This window comes from Protopterus annectens, chromosome 9.part0, assembly GCF_019279795.1.
Source record: "Protopterus annectens isolate FY-2018-M chromosome 9.part0, PAN1.0, whole genome shotgun sequence".
Taxonomy (NCBI): Eukaryota; Metazoa; Chordata; order Ceratodontiformes; family Protopteridae; genus Protopterus; species Protopterus annectens.
The window spans coordinates 1,722,229,509-1,722,249,194 of NC_056743.1; the positions used below are offsets into that span (position 1 = coordinate 1,722,229,509).

Consider the following 19,686-nt stretch of genomic DNA (forward strand, 5'->3'; position numbering starts at 1 on the left):
GCCTTGCAACGCAGCCTTTGCAGCCTAGCAGCATGGGCTTGCTGGTTCGCAGCTCGCTCATCTGCAGCTGTCAGAGAAATATAGTGATATTTAGCCATTACCTATCCATAGTATACACAAGGTAGGCAGTCATTATTTATGTAGTAGAATGGGTACTTACTCAGTGCTGGAGCATTGGCCATCTGCCTTGATTCTTGGATCCACTGCTCCAAGAGATCCCCCCTCCGCTGCTTCAGGTCAGCATGGTGATGCCTGACCTGCCAACCAGTCTGGAGGATACCAGTGGCACTGGTGAGTTCACGGGCGAGACTGTCCTAGCCCTCCACTTTATACTGAGAGCCCTGGTACTGGCCCTGCAGTAGTCTCTGCTCATGGTGTTTTACCAGGAGCCATACCATGAATCTTGACTCCTGGATGACCCAGTGCTGCATTCTAAATTGAGTGCCTTCCCAAACTCCAGCCATTCTGCCTACAGTAGGGAGCTGCAACCAGTTATAGGAAGTATTCATGCCTGTGGGGTTTAAATACACCCGGTTTCCCACACTTTCCCATGATTGGATGGTTTTGAAAAGGCTAAGCTATGGGTACACCTGCTTACCTAATGTTGGCATTACTTAAAGGGGTATACCACTGGGCAGATTGAGTTAGCCAGCCTACACATTGCTTATGCCAAGTAAGCTGAGCTGTGCAATGCTTAGCATTGCTTAATATTTACTTAGCATTATATTTTCCTTTTGGCATTGATTTATTTGTTACATGTTATATCTGTGTCTGGTATCTGTGATTCATGTGTACGTACACTGTATGGGGTCCTGGGGACTTCAACACTTTATTACAATAACACCTCACTTCTGGCCTTACTGCAGTACTCCAGTTCACATATTTATGTCATGTAGCAGGTTATACAGCATCACACTAATACATAGATTCCTTTCACATGTTCAATTTGATTTCCTATGGTGAGGATTTGTTTGTTGAAACCTCAGTCTTACATACTGCTATGATGGCTTAGTGGTTACCTATTGTGCCTGCAGCCTACAGGGTCTTGGGTTTGAGCCTTGCAGAAGCTGTTTATTTTGTTGCTGGGCAGAACACGGGCCACTGGATACAGAGTGATTAAAGCACTTTAAAGCAGTTGTAAGCAGGTGTGTGTGTGTGTGTGTTTGCACGGCGGTAAGCCCTGCTAACTTCCGGTTACAGTTTCTTATACTCAGTTAGCTTCCACATTGCTTAATCTGTGTAGGCAGTGCTTACCCCCACACAAACAGACTTAAACATGCTTACTAGTGCTTACATATGCTTACTACTGCTTATTTGTGCTTACACCTGCTTACTAGTGCCTTATTCATTATGACACTGATACTTCACATGTGCATTTCCTGCAGTACTCCAGTTCATAAATATGTGTTATTTAGTGGGTTTTGCAACAAAAATATTGGTTATAATGTGCTTTGCCATGTAAAATAGACTGTGCTGCAGTGGAACTCGAGCCAGGAATGCCTGCTCTTTAGGCGAATGCTCTGCCCACTACACTATTGCTGTGCTACTTCATTTGCCTATATCTTCCTTGTTATCCTCTTCAGCCTTTTAAGCTGCTTTAACCATAGCTAAGCAATGGGCACACCCATGCACCTATGGTTAATTGTACTTGAATTTAAAAAATAAATAAATACACGGGTTTCTTCATTTAATGTTTATGCACTGTTGCTGTTATACACATGGGGGACTGTTGGTGGGAATATGCGAGCACCTATGAGTGGTCTTGCTCATTTATTACCACTTTCTGCTGTTCTACATTGCAGGGGCATGTTTATTCTGAGAGCTGTGCTCTCAGACATGTCCTCTGCACTTGTACATGCTCCGTGTAAGACTAGGAGCTTGGGTAGCATGCCTTATTAATATGCATGACACACTGCCATCCTGCTCCTAAACAGGCTCTTCCATGTAAGACTAAGCTAGTCCTGCATGGAAGTTTATTAAATCTGGGGAATATCTTTTCAGATCTTTTTGGATTACTATACTGACAGCTAACAAACATGCATCAACAAATCATACTTCCCAAATTATAATTCAAAATAGAAATATGCCCCCAGATTCTGCAAGCCTTGCACGGTGTGTAGAATTAGTGCAGGAGCTCTAGCAGGTAATATGTCTGCCATGCGATCCAGGAATAGCCTGCAGGGGTGTGCACGAGCACTCCTGCACTAGTCCTGCATGGACTAAGCCCCTGTATGCAAATTATCCCATTTTCAGGAGAAATCCATGCAAATGAGATGAATTTGCGAACCAGGAAGCTGGAAACCAGCTGTGCAGGACTAGTGTAATCTGCAGAAATGTACTTGGTTAGTAACTGAGTGCATTTCTGCAAAATCCAAAATGGAGACGTGACAGCTCCAAGTAACGGCTGCATATCAGTCAGGAAGCATGCCAATGGCCACATATAAGGCCATTGGCATTGAAAACAGCTTAAAAAATAAAAAAATCAACTTTTATTTTTTAGCCAATCTCGTCTGTTTAAGCGTAGGGCAGTGGCGCGCAAATGGGATCGGGAGGAAAATAAGAAAATAAACCTAAAATACGCATTCTAACTAAAAATCACTATTCTGCCATTAAAGCCAATGGCAGGCAGAAGACAACATGGCCAGTGAGTAGTGGTTGCTAAGGGGGGAGGCTCAGTGTGAGACCGGTAACTATGCATTAGCAGGCAACCCTATGTAAATGAGGGGAATGAGAGTTAATCCAAGTTTTCCCCAGCATGCTAGTCAGGACCCAACAGTGTAAGAGCAGGAATAGCTTGGTACAAGCCTAGGAGTTAGCTGACATCATGGGGTATGTGTCAGGCATACTGTAAGTGGATTGGAGCCCTGTTTTTCAGGTTTGCTCCTAGCTAAGCACAGCTAAGCAAGGGTGTGTGTCTGCGTCTGCCTAGCACTCTTTACATTGCCTAAGCAGGTGTGCATGCCGCACTGGGTTTTAAAGGAAAAAAAGTAAACTAGGAAAAAGCAGCTCTGTGCACATTTGAGCACTGTGTTTGCAGGGGCACACCCCTGGGCTTAAACAGGAAGGCAATGGGAATGGAAAACAGTAGTAGGAAGTTAATCAAGGACAACTAGCCTTTCTGGCAGGTGAAATATATCAGAATCAGCCAATTACACAGGCAGCAGACCAGCCCAGCCCAGAACACTACTATAAACTATGCAAACACCTTCCCCTGTGGTTTTTCCCATACTCTACACCACCAGTGTATACAAGCGGGGAACTTTTAACAAACAAAACTACAAAATGATAGGGGCTGCAGCAGGCAACATACAACAACATGTGCAAGAGGCTGAGGGTGGTGCGGATGTGAATGCTGATGATCAACCCACAGTGAGGAGACAGAGAAGAGTGTACAGACCCAAGGTAACCTACCAGGGGATACATGGGCTGGCAATAGTGGAGCACTCTACAGTGGACATGGACCTCCTACAGTAAATTGTTGAGCTGCGCTGGCCACGCCTGACACACAGAACTGACCGAGGGGAACCCATCCCAGTGGATACCAAGGTATGTGTAGGCCTAGGAATACTAGCCACAGGTACCTCCCAAAGCTCAACTGGGGATATGAAGGGGATCTCACAGGCATCAGCATCCAGAGTATCCAGTTCCTGGATGCCATGTCAGCACATGCCAGTAAGCATGTATATTTCCTCAACACCTGTGAGGTGTTGGCCAGCAATATGCATCTCTTCCACCAAATAGCAGAATACCCTGAGGTAGTGGGTGCTATAGACTGCACTCACATATGCATCAAAGCACTACCTGGTGATCAGGGTAGGTCTTACATCAACCGCAGGGGCCTCCCCTCCATCAACTGCCAAGTCATGTGCAATTCCCAGGGCATTATAATGAGTGTGTGTGCTGGCTGCCCTGGAAGCTATCATGATTCCCACATTTGGCATCTGATGCAGCAGTACTAGAGATTTGCCATTGGGGACATCCCCTACAGTCACCTAGTGGTGGATGCTGGTTACACACTGGAACTGTGGCTGATGACACTCATCAGAAATGCACACACACCTGAACAAGAACGCCATAATGAGGGACACGCACAGACCAGACTTATAATAGAGCGTGTGCTTGGGATGCTCAAGTCATGGTTCTAGTGTCTGGACACATCCAGTGGAGCCTTGCAGTACTCACCACCTACATGTACTCAAATTGTTATGGTATGTGCCATGCTACACAATATGATCCTGCGGAAACAGCTGCAGCAGGAACAGCACAGGCAGGGTCACACAGCCCCCCACCAATGCCAAGGCCTGCACAGGCACAGAGTGGCTTGGAGGAGGAACAACCTGAGCCTGCCCCAGTAGGCAGATGGAGGCGTGCCCAGTATGCCCTGGCCTTGCAAAGAGGCAACACATAGCACATACACTAACACAGTAGGGACCCAGGGAATGACCCCTCTCTTTGACTCGCACATACAGTAAAAGGGATGCCAAACATGACACTACCAGTGCTTAGCCATGTATAGGGAGTGTACTATGTGCATCCGACATAGGCAGCCCTCCAGTACCATCCTCAATCCTGGCACACCCACAAGGTAAGTCAATCAACCTACCAATTGCCAAATGGAGTAGTATGTGCCGTTACCTGTATCTATGGTATGGATGTGAGCATGCAAGGGAATTGGGTGGCTGAATGTTATGGCAGCAGATAGACACCCACAATGGCACCATGACATCCGTAACACATACTGGAGTCACCATAGTAGCCAGTACTACACAGGATGACAATACCCACTGCAGGAAATGTGCTGGGCAACATGTGTGTCCATATGACTCACACATACCATTCATAGGTTCATAGGTTCATAGGTAGATACTAGGCTATCTGCCCTAGGGCATTTATAAGCCTAGCCAGAGTGTATTTGGCTTCCGCCTCCCTATTAGATTAGCCTACTGTGCCTCTGTAAAGTAGGTCACAGAAGGTACCCTTTTAAGATTAGTTTACTGTGCCTCTGTCTAGCAGGGACACAGGAGAGATCCCAGGGGTGAATTTGCGATTTCCCATCCACGCGTCCAAATTTCACTTGAAGAGGGTCAGCGAGGGGCTATGTCTAACATGAATTGCGATTCTATTCCAGAGTGAGGGGAGCCTCTGGGAAATGAATCTGTCCCTCCAGCATGTCAGGAACTTGGATTTTTTGAGGTGGAGCATGTCCATTAATTCTGGGTTTGACATGGCTTTGTACATCAGGCATAGATCGCCTCTGAGTAGGCGGTAAGCAACTGAGTAGAGCTGGAGTTTCTTTAGTTGAGCTGCATAGGACATCTGTTTGTAGCCCATGATCCTCTTGGTGAGGTACTTTTGGGGTCTCTCCATTTGCTGCAGGTGTCGGGTAAGGTACATCCCAAAAGGGGCATTGTATTCAATTATGGGCCTGATGAGTGACGAGTAGAGAGGCACAATGACCTCTCTTGATCTAGATGTGAACCCTTTCGTGATAAGATGGGCTATATAGAAGGACTTTCTAACCACTTTGGCAACGTGATTATCAAAGGAGAGATTACTATCTACGTTGGTCCCCAAATCTCTAATTACTTCTTCCGTACTTAATGGATTACCACCTATGTGGTAATTTGTGGGCACCTTGTTTTTCCCAAAGGAGATGACTATGCACTTTTTAGCATTTAGCTTGAGGCCTTGGTTCTGGCACCAAGCATCCGTCTCTGTGAGACCCTTTTGGAGGATGCTTGTGTCAGCTGGAGATTCGATTATGGCCCCCAGTTTGCAGTCATCTGTGAACTTTGTCAGCCATAATCCCCCCGTGTTAGCCTGAACCTCAGAGAAGTATATACTGAACAAGAGAGGTCCCAGAACTGAGCCCTGTGGGATGCCACTTGTAACTGGTTTGGATTCAGACATGGCACCTGCGATTCTGACCATGTGGGTTCTATCTCTGAGCCAGTTTGCAACCCATCTTGTGATATAGGGGTTGATATTTAAGCTGGTAAGCTTATTTATGATGCCTGAGTGGGGTATTGTGTCGAAGGCTTTTGCGAGGTCCAGGTAGGCTGTGTGGACTACCTTGCCCTCATCTATGGCTTTGGTAACTGTTTCAAAGAAATCAACTAGGTTTAAGAGGCAAGATCTGCCCTTAACAAAGCTGAATTGGGTAGGGTCCATTGTCTGGAGGCTCCCAATGTCTTTGTTTATGAGTTCCATGATAATATGCTCCATAGCTTTACAGATCAGACTAGTCAGGCTTATGGGGCGATAGTTTCCGGGGTCCGTTGTGGCACCACCTTTGTGGAGTGGGACCACTGTAGCTGTATGCCATTCTTTGGGTACATATCCTGTAGTAAGGCTAAGTTTGAACAGTGACTTAATGTGAGGGTTCAGTTCTTCTTGGAGCTCGTGTAAGACACAGCCTGGGACACCGTCTGGTCCCATAGATGCTGTGTTTTTTGCTTTGGAGAGGGCAGCTTTCACCTGTGCATCTGTGATGTCAGGGAGGTTACATTCAGTTGGGATAGTCATTTGCTCCTTTGGGGGGGAAGGGGGGGTGAAGTTTGCACTGAATCTGTCTGCCAGGATGTTGGCTATGTCTGTAGGTTCAGTATATTTTGTACCGTTATGCAACAATTCAGAGCATATCTGGGAGTTTCCGCCCATGTTTCTGACATAACTAAAGAAGGCCTTGTGATTATCTTTAGTGTCTAGGGCAATTTTTCTTTCGAAACTGGCCTTTGATGATTTTATGAGGGATCAAAGTTTCTTGCTAATACAGATCAGAGATGCCTTCCCTTTTTGAGATTTTGCTCTGTAATGTAGTAGCTTCCTCCTTCTGTTGTATAGCTTATTTATGGCTGGGGTCCACCAGACCAGTCTCCTGTTTTTGGAGGAGTGAGTCTTGGTTTTATTTGGGATAGCACGATCCATGCATTCCTGCAGGTGCTCATAGAATGCATTTGTAAAGGATTCTGTGGATTGGGCTGTATTATCCTCTGGCCCAGGGGCTTTGAAGGATTCCACCTCAGTCTTGAGAAGTGCAAAGTTGGCTTTGGAGAAATTCTTTACAGTGATTTCCTTGGCTGGGGGTGGGGACGGGATATGGATGTCCAGGGAAATTTGTTTATGGTCTGATCTTACCAATGAGGGGTTTACCTCTGGTGTGGAACATAGAGTCCCCATGTTGGTGATGACCAGGTCCAATATGTTGTTCCCTCTTGTGGGAGTGGTGACCAGTTGTTCCATTGCGTTAGAGTTTATAAATTCAAAGAACCATTGGGCAAGGGTGTTTGGGCTTGAGTAGTTTTCCCAGTCAATGTTTGGGTAGTTGAAGTCACCCAATAACATAGTGTTTGGAGAGACCTTCATATTCTCCAGTGTTCTCAGGAATGCCAAGTGTGGTTCCTGTAATAGGGAGGGTGTTCTGTAGCAGGCTACAAACTGAAAGGCAGTTTTGCCCACTGTTAGTTGCACATGGATGGTTTCCGATGCTTCGTGCAGTGCCACTAACCTGGAGGTGTAGGTATCTTTGATGAATATAGATACTCCCCCTCCTTTTGTGCTTCGGTCTGAGTTTTGGGGCCGAAACGCATGGTATGAGTTATAACCTGGTAGTGCTGTGGTGCTCTCAGGAGCCTTGAACCAGGTTTCTGTTACTGCACAGACATCGATTTTCTCCACACTGAGGAGAGTCTCGAGTGCTTGCATCTTGAGGTTTAGACTTCTGGCATTGAGTAGCATTACCTTTAGTTTTTTTATCTTTCGGTTGTCTATGGAGGTGGGTTTGTCCTTTGAGCCTTGCCTAAAAAAGGCACTATGGGGGTGGCAAGAGCCTTGGCCAGTATATGAAAGCCTAAGGGTGAAAGGTGCAAGCCGTCCCTAGCGAAGCAACGTGGCTTGTCGAGCATGTCATCCCAGGCTGACAGACACTGGATCCCCTTTGAATGACACCAATACTTTAGCCAATTGTTGAAACTGATCATTTTGTCTTTATACTGTGGCATCATTCTTGGTGAGAGCAAGATGCTACTCAAGGTCAGGGACATACCAGCCTGGGCTACATGGTCAGAGAGCTCCTCTATGTCTCTTTTCATGTAGTCCAGGGAGGTACGTCTCAGGTCATTCACACCAGCATGGACAATGATGGAGTCATACTTGTACTTGCTTTGGAGTGACCTGAGTGCTTGCATTATGTGGCGGATCCTGGCACCTGACAGGCAGCTTACAGTGACCTTCTCCTTGTTCAGTCTGGTGAGTGGGACGTCAGTGTGCCGGACAATAGAGTCCCCTATAACAAGTGTATTTGGTGTGTTGTTTGGCCTTATGGTCTGTGGCTGTGAGGCACACTGATTTTGTGAGATATGTGATTTGTGGGTATTGTTGAGGGGTGGCTGTTGCTTGGATATCTGCTTAGGAGGTCTTTGCTGTTTAGGCAGATTTTTATTTAGAGCCTCCAAGTATGTTTTTGTGTGTTTATGTGTTGGGTATGCAGATGCAATAGGACTGTGTGAGACTGGATTTGTGGTGTGGGTGGTTACCTTTTCCTCCTGACTGACTGTGCCAGTCTTGGGTTGAGAGAGCTCTGCCTCCAGTTTGGCTGTGTAACTGCATCTCTCACATGTATTAGAGTTTGTTGGAAGGAGGAGAGGGTTGTCTGTGTACATAAGGCAATTGTAACATTGCCTCAAAATTCCCAGATTCACCAGCTGGACTGGAGAGTAACCTTGAAACTGACCCTTGGACATACCAGATTAGTATAGGGAACTGTTTTTTTTACTGATCAGATTAGGGAAGGGAACTGCTTTTTCACTTGATCAGGAAGGTCCAACCGGGAGTCTAATACTTATGAGAAGTCAAGGAGGGTGTAGTGCTTTAGTTAGTTGGTGTTTCCTTATAAGAACTGAGCAAGTGCAGGGCTTTAGAAAGAGAATAGAGTGATTACTTTGAGAGTTTGAACAGTTCTAAGGGAAAAAGTGAAGAGCAGACTTTGTGGAGCCTGGAATAGTTTAAACATGTTTAGGCGGCGCTGCCCGATGCTGCTCAATGCGCAAAACCGCACAAAAAGAGAGTTGTAGGGTTTTAAGAGAGAGAGATCAAGGAGTTTAGAATTGACCCAAAATGGCCAATAAAACTACAGCTTCTAGGTATTAACCACTCCTCCAGGGATAGGCAGGCTGTTCAGTGTTTACCACTCCCACTGGTGAACACAGAGACTTCCCTTTAGCCCAAGCAAGCACTGGCCTTCTAGAAACTTCCAAACAGTTCAGAACAGCAAATCTGTAACTGAACTTTCTTGACTTTCAGAAAGTGGGAAAAAAGCAAGATGTTTTTTTTTTCTTTTTGTTGTAGTTTAAAGGTAGCAGAGATACACAGGCAGCAAAATAATCACAACAGTGCAATAAATGACCCCACACTTGAGTGCTAGGCCAAAATCAGGTAAAATGCAGTTTTTAGAGAAAAAAACGATTTTAAATTAAGTGCAACACAGGAAATGCAGTAAACAGGCTCTAGATGTGTTCCAAGTACTGTTACTGTTACAGATATAAACTTTAGCAAGCCGGAAAATGCCAAAAAGTAGGCGGCAAAGCAGTAAAACTTAACAAAAAATCAGAAGAAAATACTTAAAATCACAAAAGTGGCTCCTTTTCTTCTCTCAGTGTTTTCTCCTCTTCGTAGGTGCTTCAGCAACAACTAGCAAGCCTGAAAAGACACCAAAACCATGAGGCAGCCTGGTTTTAAGAGAGAGAGATCAAGGAGTTTAGAATTGACCCAAAATGGCCAATAAAACTACAGCTTCTAGGTAGTAACCACTCTTCCAGGGACAGGCAGGCTGTTCAGTGTTTACCATTCCCACTGGTGAACACAGAGACTTCCCTTTAGCCCAAGCAAGCACTGGCCTTCTAAAAACTTCCAAACAGTTCAGAACAGCAAATCTGTAACTGAACTTTCTTAACTTTCAGAAAGTGGGAAAAAAGCAAGATTTTTTTTTTCTTTTTGTTGTAGTTTAAAGGTAGCAGAGATAGGTTCACATACCTAACAACAGTCTCAGACAGCAGGACAGGTGTAGACAAACTCAAACAGAGCTTGTGCTATGGCCTCTGAATGATACCTATGGGTAACCTCCCCATCAGGCCTACAGAGACAGACTACAGCAGGTCAGGCAGTGGGATGTTAGTTCTGAAGGGTAGGAAGTCAGACACCAATATGAAGGGCAACCAAAGTTAAGACCTGTAGTACACTAATATGCCTCTAGTCAGTATGGTACATTAGAATACAGAATGAAATGGAGTACCTGCCATACCAGTACAGTCATAGCAAATGTGTGCAAGTGCCAGGTGTGCCCCCCATCCTATGTAGACATGTAGAAACCGTAAGGTGTGCCCCCCAATCATGTGTAGAAATGTAGAAACAGTCAGGTGTGTCCCCCCAATCCTGTGTAGAAATGTAGTAACAGTCAGGTGTGCCCCCCCAATCCTGTGTAGAAATGTAAAAACAGTCAGGTGTGCCCCCCCACAACCCTATGTAGACATGTAGTAACAGTCAGGTGCCCCCCACTCCCATGTAGACATGTAGAAATAGTCAGGTGTGCCCCTACCCCCAATCCAGCATAGAAATGTAATAACAGTCAGGTGTGCCTCCCAATCTGAGGAAGAAATGTAGAAACAATCAGGTGTGTCCCCCCACAACCCTATGTAGAAATGTAGTAACAGTCAGGTGTGCCCCCCACTCCTATGTACACATGTGGAAACAGACAGGTCTGCCCCTTCCCCCAATCCAGTGTAGAAATGTAGTGACACTCAGGTGTGCCCCCCAAATCCTGTGTAGAAATGTAGTAACATGTATGAGTAGGTATAATACGAGTGGAGCACAGATGCCCAGAGGTGGCCAAGGTAGCAGGATAAGTTGTAGCATTTGCACAATATGCAGGTCTGTGTGTGTTAGGATGGTGTGTGTTTCATAATGTGTGGGAGTGGTCAGTATGTATGCATGTTGAGGTAAGGCCTGGTGACTATTGCCCACTACTGCTGATGACAGGGATAAGCCCTCATGACTGCAGTGCCAAAGACAACCCCCACCAGTATAACACATGCTATCAGTAAGCCATTGTAAATGTATGGTGGTAATATGTGTCACCATCTGAAACACTGACATGGCATGGCTGTTGGGCTAGATATACAAGCAGTACACAGGGGAAAGTACCCCAGACATACAGTATATATTGTGTCACTGTGAAATGTAGACACCCTTAGATTTGTACATATAGGTATGCATCACAGTAACTGGACCTGTAGTAGGGGATACCGGTGATGTCTGCCTGAACACCTGCAGATCACAAAGGAGGTAGGACTGATCTATTGGGAATCAGCTGAAGTATCTGCACATGCCAGCATAACTGGAATGCCCCATACATATCTGTGTGTCAGATGCAAGTAGTGTCCATAGCACACATGCACCCAGCCATGCAAACACCACCCACAGGCACCTCTCTGGTAATATACCTGCTGTGGGGAATGGATACAGTAAGACCCCACCTGTATATGGCAATAGCATAGGACTGCAGCATGCAGTGCAGGTGTCCCATGCAGGTGTGTCCCTAGCTGTAGGTCGCACCCTGCCAGCATCCACACCACCTGATCAAGACTGACAGAAGGTATTGGCATGAACACCTATCACACCTACCCTGTCACCCCAGGGGAATATACTGTATGGTTGCCTGGGACTGCAGGACTGACAGAATGCAACAGCCTGCCACATCTGGCCTGCAGCAACACCTAATGCCCCGCAGGCATCTGCCAAAGGCCTGTGTCTCACATGTACTGCCAATGCATGTTATGTCATAGACATCCAAATAACAACATAACACACTCTACATAAGCCATATGCAAAGCCATGTGGACAAACCACAATAACATGTCCACCATGTCCCACTGCATGAACTGTGGAAGAGGTTAGAATAACAGAGGGGGGTGTGGGAGTATGGGCAGCATGGAATGTACAGGTTCCAACACCAAGCTGTGTGCACACACTATCCCTGGCTGCACACACATAAATGGGTGGCTTACACACCTGCCCATACACCACAATAGGGTAAATGTCCTGACCCATTGCCCCTGCCTCTGGCTAACCTGTGCAAATCTGTACAGCTGTGAGGCATTGCCACAGCAAGATAAGGCCATACTGTTATGTTGATGGGCGGACAAGTATGGGATCCTCTGCCAGTACTGTAACAAGGTGCTGAATCAGATACCAAGTGTCTGCAGCTCCCCCTCCAGAATGGCATAACTTACCATGAATATGTAGGTGTCTGCCCACAATACCAGACACAGCTGCAGTCACCCTTGTCCCCCATGTCATCACTGTGAGCAAGAATGTCCACCTGCCAGTACATGAGGACAGAAAACATTACTGTGTATAACAGCAGACATGTCAGAGTATCGCTGCTAACAGAAGTACCATGCAGCTGAAGCAGCACAGACACAATCACCTGCAGTACACACTATCCTCTGCACAGTTTGTCCCCATATTGCCAAATGATCGATGGATACCCTGCAGAAATAGTATGCTACCTGCAGGTGTACAGCACAAAGGTCTGCACTGCAGTACAAACTACCTGGAATTGATCCACACATTCAATACAGAAGGGCATACTGGGCATGCTCACACACAGAAGAAATGAAAGCAATGTCAGTCAACAACATACTGAAAGGTCATACTGGGCATGCTCACACACAAACAAATGAAGGCCATGTCTGCAAACAACAGTGGACCAGACACATCTGGCAGTTGCAGATGTTAGTGCAGACACTCCTCAGTATGCACCACTCATGTTTTGAACACACACTAGATAGGAATACAGGCATATATTCAAGGACAATACACTATAATAAGCCAAACGTAGACATACATAGATGTGTGGAGGAGAGTGACTGCCACAAGGGGCCATACATTATGAGGCCTGTCCCACCCAGCACACAGCCAAATGGCTACAACCACATGGGGTTCAGATGTCACTCACTGTAGACCTTAGCCACTGGTATCTGTCAGCATTATGGACTATGTGGTGCAAGTGCCAGCTGTGCAACATGACTGTACAAGAAAGTAGTCATCTAGCAGCTGTATACATGTACCTGTGGAATATAACCCTGCGTGTGCCCGCATGTGGTGTGTCAACCTCTAGATGAATGAGTTATGGCCCATGCACACACTGCCCTCCCCATAGCCCTACTATGACAAGCCTGTTGAGGTCATCCACTTTGAAATACACCCTTGTGAAAAGTGTAGGCCAGCAATCTCTGTGGCACTTCCTATAACTGTGTACTGCTGTAGTGTGATAAACAAGTTAGGTAGGAGTTCTAATACCAAACATGGCAACTGTATGTGTGTCTTTGTCTGTAGAGAGAGCAATGCTTTTTAGGCTAGTCACACTCACTACAATTCAAATGCCCTACTTTGCAAGGCTGCTGATATCATACACTGTGAAATACACCTTTCGGAAAGTTGTAACCCAGTAATCTCTGTGGTGCATCCTATAACTGCATACTGCTGTAGTATGATAAACTAGTTAGGTAAGATTTCTAATCCCAGACATGGCAACTGTGTGTGTTTCTGTCTATGTAGAGAGCAATGCTTTTGAGGCTAGTCACACTCATTACAATTCAAATTCCCCTACCTTGGCAAGGCTGCTGAAGTCATACACTGTGAAATACACCTTTCAGAAAATTGTAGCCCAGTAATCTCCATGGTGCATCCTATAACTCCATATTGCTGTAGTGTAATAAACTAGTTAGGTAGGAGATCTAATCCCAGACATGGCAACTGTGTGTGTGTGTGTGTGTGTGTGTGTGTGTGTGTGTGTGTGTGTGTGTGTGTGTGTGTGTGTGTGTGTGTGTGTGTGTGTGTGTCACTTTCCATGTAGAGAGCAATGCTTTTTAGGTTAGTTACACTCTCTACAATTCAAATGTCCTACTTTGGCAAGGCTGCTGATGTCATACACTGCAAAATACACCTCTTGGAAAGCTGTTGCCCAGTAGTCTCCGTGGTGTGTCCTATAAATGTGTACTGCTGTAGTGTGATAAACTAGTTAGGTAGGAGTTCTAATCCCCGACATAGCAACTGTGTGTGTCTCTGTGTAGAGAGCAATGCTTTTTAGGCTAGTCACACTCACTACAATTTAAATGCCCTACTTTGGCAAGGCTGCTGATGTCATACACTGTGAAACACACTTCTTGGAAAGTTGTAGCCCAGTAATCTCTGTGGTGCATCCAATAACTGCATACTGCTGTAGTGTGATAAATTAGTTAGCTAGGAGTTCTAATCCCAGGCATGGTAACGGTGTGTGTGTGTGTGTGTGTGTGTGTGTGTGTGTGTGTGTGTGTGTGTGTGTGTGTGTGTGTGTGTGTGTTTATGTGTGTGCGTGTGTGTTTCTGTCTGTGGAGAGAGCAATGTTTTTTAGGCTAGTCATACTCACTACAATTCAAATGCCCTACTTTGGCAAGGCTGCTGATATCATACACTGTGAAATACACCTCTTGGAAAGTTGTAGCCCAGTGATCTCCATGGCGCATCTTATAACAGCGTACTGCTGTAGTGTGATAAACTTGTTAGATACAAGTTCTAATCACAAACATGGCAACTGTGTATGTGTGTGTGTGTGTGTGTGTGTGTGTGTGTGTGTGTGTGTGTGTGTGTGTGTGTGTGTGTGTGTGTGTGTGTGTGTGTGTGTGTGTGTGTGTGTCTTTGTCTGTGTAGAGAGCAATGCTTTTTAGGCTAGTCACACTCACTACAATTCAAATGTTCTACTTTGGCAAGGCTGCTAATGTCATACACTGTGAAATACCCCTTTTGGAAAGTTGTAGCCCAGTAATCTTCATGGCGTGTCCTAAAACTGCATACTGCTGTACTTCCATAGTTTCATAGTTTCATAGTATAGTACTAGGCTATCTGCCCTTGGGCATTTATAAGCCTAGCCAAAGTGTATGTGGCTTTCGCCACCCCATGTAATGATACAAAAGTGTACAATTTAAATTAAATTTAGTTTACTGTGCCTCTATCTAGCAATGACACAGAGATGACCCCCGGGGTAAACCTACGATCACCCATCCATTCGTCCAGATTTCTCTTGAAGAGAGTCAGTGAGGGGCTCTGCCTAACATGGACAGTTATCCTGTTCCAGAGTGCGGGAAGCCTCTGGGTTATGAATCTGTCCCTCCAGCATGTCCTATTCATATTTGTGCTGAGGTTTAGATCTTTAGCTCGTGGCTCTGATGGATTTGGATTTTTTGAGGTGGAGCATGTCCATTAATTCTGAATTGGACATGGCCTTGTACGTAAGGCACAGATCACCTCTGAGCAGGCGGTATGCTACTGAATAGAGCTGGAGTTTTTTCAGTCTGGCAGCATATGACATATGCTGGAGACCCTTGATCCTCTTGGTAAGGTACTTTTGGGGTCTCTTCAGCTGCTGCAGGTGCCGGGTGAGGTACATACCAAATGGGGCATTGTACTCAATCATAGGCCTGATAATGGAGGAATATAAGGGTACAATGACGTCCTTTGATCTGGATGTGAATCCCTTCATGATAAGGTGGGCAAGGTATAAGGTCTTTCTAACCACTTTGGCGACGTGGGTGTCAAATGAGAGGTCACTGTCAACTTGGGTCCCCAGGTCTCTGATTACTTTTTCCGTACTTAATGGATTACCACCTATGTGGTAATTTGTGGGTACTTTGTTTTTTTCAAAGGGGATGACTATACATTTTTTGGCATTTAGTTTAAGGCCATGATTCTGGCACCAGTCGTTTGTTTCTGTGAGGCCCTTCTGGAGGATGCATGTGTCAGCTGGTGTATCGACTATGGTGCCTAGTTTGCAGTTGTCTGCGAACTTTGTCAGCCACAACCCCCCTCTATGTTTTCCTGCACATCTGAGAAATAAATGCCGAACAAGAGGGGTCCCAAGACAGAGCCCTGTGGGACTCCACTTGTGACTGGCTTAGAGTCTGACATAGCTCCAGCTATTCTGACTTTGTGGGTTCTGTCCTTTAGCCAGTTTGCAACCCATCTTGTGACAAACGGGTTTACATTTAAGCTGTTGAGCTTGTCTATGATGCCTGAGTGGGGTATCGTGTCGAAGGCTTTTGCCAGATCCAGGTAGGCTGTATGAACTGCTTTGCCTTCATCGATGGCTCTAGTGACTGTTTCAAAAAAGTCCACCAGGTTTAAAAGACAGGATCTGCCTTTTACAAAGCCGAACTGGGTAGGGTCAATTGTCTGTAGGTCCCCGATGTCTTTGTTTATGAGTTCCATAATGATCCTTTCCATAGCTTTGCAGACCAGGCTGGTCAAGCTTATGGGGTGGTAGTTTCCAGGGTCTGTAGAGGTGCCACCTTTGTGGAGTGGGACCACTGTAGCTGTACGCCAGTGTTCAGGGACGTATTCTGTAGCAAGGCTAAGATTAAACAGCTTTCTTATGTGTGGGTTTAGCTCCTCTAGGAATTCACGTAGCACGTAACCCGGGACACCGTTAGGTCCCATGGATGCTGTATTTTTAGCTTTGCTGAGGGCAGCTCTCACCTGGACATCTGAGATTTCACGGAGGTTGCATTCAGCTGAGATATTTATTTTGTCTTTTGGGGGAGAGGGAGGGGAGAAATTTGCACTGAACCTGTCTGCCAGTATGTTGGCAATATCTGTGGGTTTAGTGTATTTTTTGCCGTTATGAACTAACTCTGCACATATCTGAGGGTTTCTGCCCAGGTTTCTAACATAACTGAAGAAGGCCTTGTGATTATCTTTAGTGTCCTTAGCGATTTTTCTCTCGAAGTTGGCCTTTGATGATTTTATTAGCGAACGTAGTTTTTTGCTAGTGCTGATCAGGGATGCCTTCCCTTTATGGAATTTTACTCTGTCTTGCAGTAGCTTCCTTCTCTTGTTATAAAGTTTGTTTATGGCTGGGGTCTACCAGATAGGATGCCTGCCTTTGGTGGAAAGGGTCTTGGTTTTATTTGGGATTGCATGATCCATGCATTCTTGGAGATGCCTGTAGAAAGCATTTGTGAAGGATTCAGCAGTGTGGGATGTGGTTTCCACTGGCCCAGGGGGCTTGAAGGATACCATTTCAGTCCTAAGGAGTGTAAAGTTGGCTTTTGAGAAGTTTCTCACTGTGGTATTTTGTGCTGGGGGTGGAGGTGGGATATGAATATCTAGGGTTATTAGTTTATGGTCTGATCTCACTAGTGAGGGGTATACTTCTGGTGTTGAGCATTTTGTCTCCATGTTTGTGATGATCAGGTCAAGTATATTATTTCCCCTTGTGGGGGAGGTGACTAGTTGTTCCATCGCATTTGAGTTGATGAATTCCAGGAACCTTTGGGCTAGGGTGTTGGGGCTTGAGTAATGCACCCAGTCTATGTTTGGGTAGTTGAAGTCTCCCAATATGATGGTATTTGGTGAGACAATAATATCCTCCAGTGTCTTCAGGAAGGCTGAATGGAGTTCCTGAGATTGCGAGGGTGGTCTTTAGCATGCTACAAGTTGTATAGCAGTTTTGCCTACGGTTGGTTGCACATGGATGGTCTCCGATGCTTCGTGCGTTGCCACTAACCTGGAGGTGTGGGTGTCTTTAATGAATATGGACACTCCCCCTCCTTTTGTGGTTTGGCCCAGGTTTTGGGGCCGAAATGCATGATATGAGGTATAACCTGGTAGGGCTGGGGTGCTCTCAGGAGCCTTGAACCATATTTCAGTTACTGCACAGACATTGATGCTCTCCATACTGAGGAGTGCTTTGAGAGCCTGCATCTTGAGATTTAGACTTCTGGCATTGAACAGCATTGCCCTTAGTTTTTTTCCTTTATTGTTTTCTAAGGTGGTGGGTTTGTCTTTTGAGCCTTGCCTAAAAAAGGCACTATGGGGGTGGCAAGAGCCTTAGCCAATATCTGGAAGCCCAGTGGTGACAGGTGCAAGCCATCCCTTGTGAAGCAGCATGTCTTGGCCAGCATGTCATCCCAAGCAGACAGACATTGGATCCCCCTAGAATGACACCAGTAATTGAGCCAATTATTAAAGCTGATCATCTTGTCTTTGTATTGTGGCATCATTCTTGGTAAGGGCAAGATGCTGCTCAGGGTCAGGGTCATACCGGCCTGGGCTACATAATCAGAGAGCTCCTCTATGTCTCTTTTCATGTAGTCCAAGGAGGTACGTCTCAGGTCATTCACACCGGCATGGACAATGACGGAGTCATATTTGTACTTGCTTTGGAGTGACCTGAGTGCTTGTGTTATGTGGCAGATCCTAGCTCCCGACAGGCAGCTCACTGTTACCCTCTTTTTGTTCAGCCTGGTAAGCGGAACGTCAGTGTGTCTGATTATAGAGTCACCTATTACTAGTGTATCAGGCATGATGTTTCGCCTTAAGGGCTGTGATTGTTTGGCACACTGACTTTGTGTACTATGTGTTGCATGTGCAGAGTTTTGAGGTGGTGTTTTCTTGGATGTCTGCTTTGGGAGCCTCTGTTGTTTTGGTAAGTTTTTTATTAGAGCCTCCGAGTATGTCTTTGTGTTATTATGTGTTTGGTTTGCAGTTGTGGTGGTTTATGTGAGACTGGGTTTGTTGTGTGTGTGGTTACCTTCTCCTCCTGTCTGGTCTTGCTAGTCCTGTGTTGAGAGAGTTCAGCCTCCAGTTTGGCTATATAGTTGCATCTCTCACATGGGTTTGTGTTTGTTGGGAGGAGGAGAGGGTTGTCTGTGTACATGAGACAATTGTAACATTGTCTCAGGATTCCCAGATTAACCAGCTGAACTGGAGAGGACGTCAGTAATATACCACTCGACATGCCAGAATAGTATAAGGGGGTGATGTGTAACTGGGTCATAGAGAGGACTTTGAAGGGAAGTGGGTATTAGCACGGGTTGTAGGTGGATGTAGTGCTTACGTTAGTTTAAGGGTGCTTCACTTAAAAGAAAGGTTTTAGGAGCAAGTGCTAGGCTTATGATAAAGCGAATAGACTGATTTGTTAAAAGTAGAGCTTTCTTAAGGGAAAAATTGAAGTGCAGACTTGGCGGAGTCAGGAATAGTTTAAGCCTGTTTAACCAGTGCTGCGCTATGTGCACAATCGCGCAAAGCCACGCAAACGTGGATTTTAAACAAGGAAACTTCAAAAGAGCTGGAAATGGTCCAAAACGACCAATTATTACAAGCTCCTGTGCTGAGGTCACTCCTTCAGGGACAGATAGGCTGCTCAGGGCTCCCCACTCCCACTGGTGAGCAAAGAAACTTCCTTCTATCCAAGTAAGGCAATGGACAACACAGGAACTACACCACAGTCCAGAATACAGCAAAGCCTGTATACTGGTCTAAACTAGTCGAGAAAGGCAGGAAAACAAGGATATATATATTTTTTTTGTTTTTAGGTTAGAAAGTACACAGAAATGCAGGAAAAACAGTAATAAATCACTTACACAGGCTAGCTCACTTTAGTGGGTAGCCTCAACAGTTAAGTTTAACAACAAACTTTCGACCAAATGTACCTTGAAGTGAAGATAATGTACAATGCAAAAAACAGGTAATAAAGCAGTTTAAACTTGTTCAAAATAAGAAAAGGAAGGTCTCTCAGGTAAAAACAGCAAAAAAATACTTAGATCAGGAAAGTAGTCACTTTTCTTAGTTCTCTGCTGCTAGCACCACTCCGCA

The 19,686-nt window shown here is 45.5% G+C and overlaps 1 protein-coding gene across 1 annotated transcript in view; it reads right to left on the reverse strand.

Moving 5' to 3' along the window:
* LOC122810768 (adhesion G protein-coupled receptor E3-like) overlaps positions 1-19,686 on the reverse strand; it is an 804,089-nt gene that overhangs the window by 109,540 nt on the left and 674,863 nt on the right. The gene's annotated exons all lie outside the window — the stretch shown is intronic.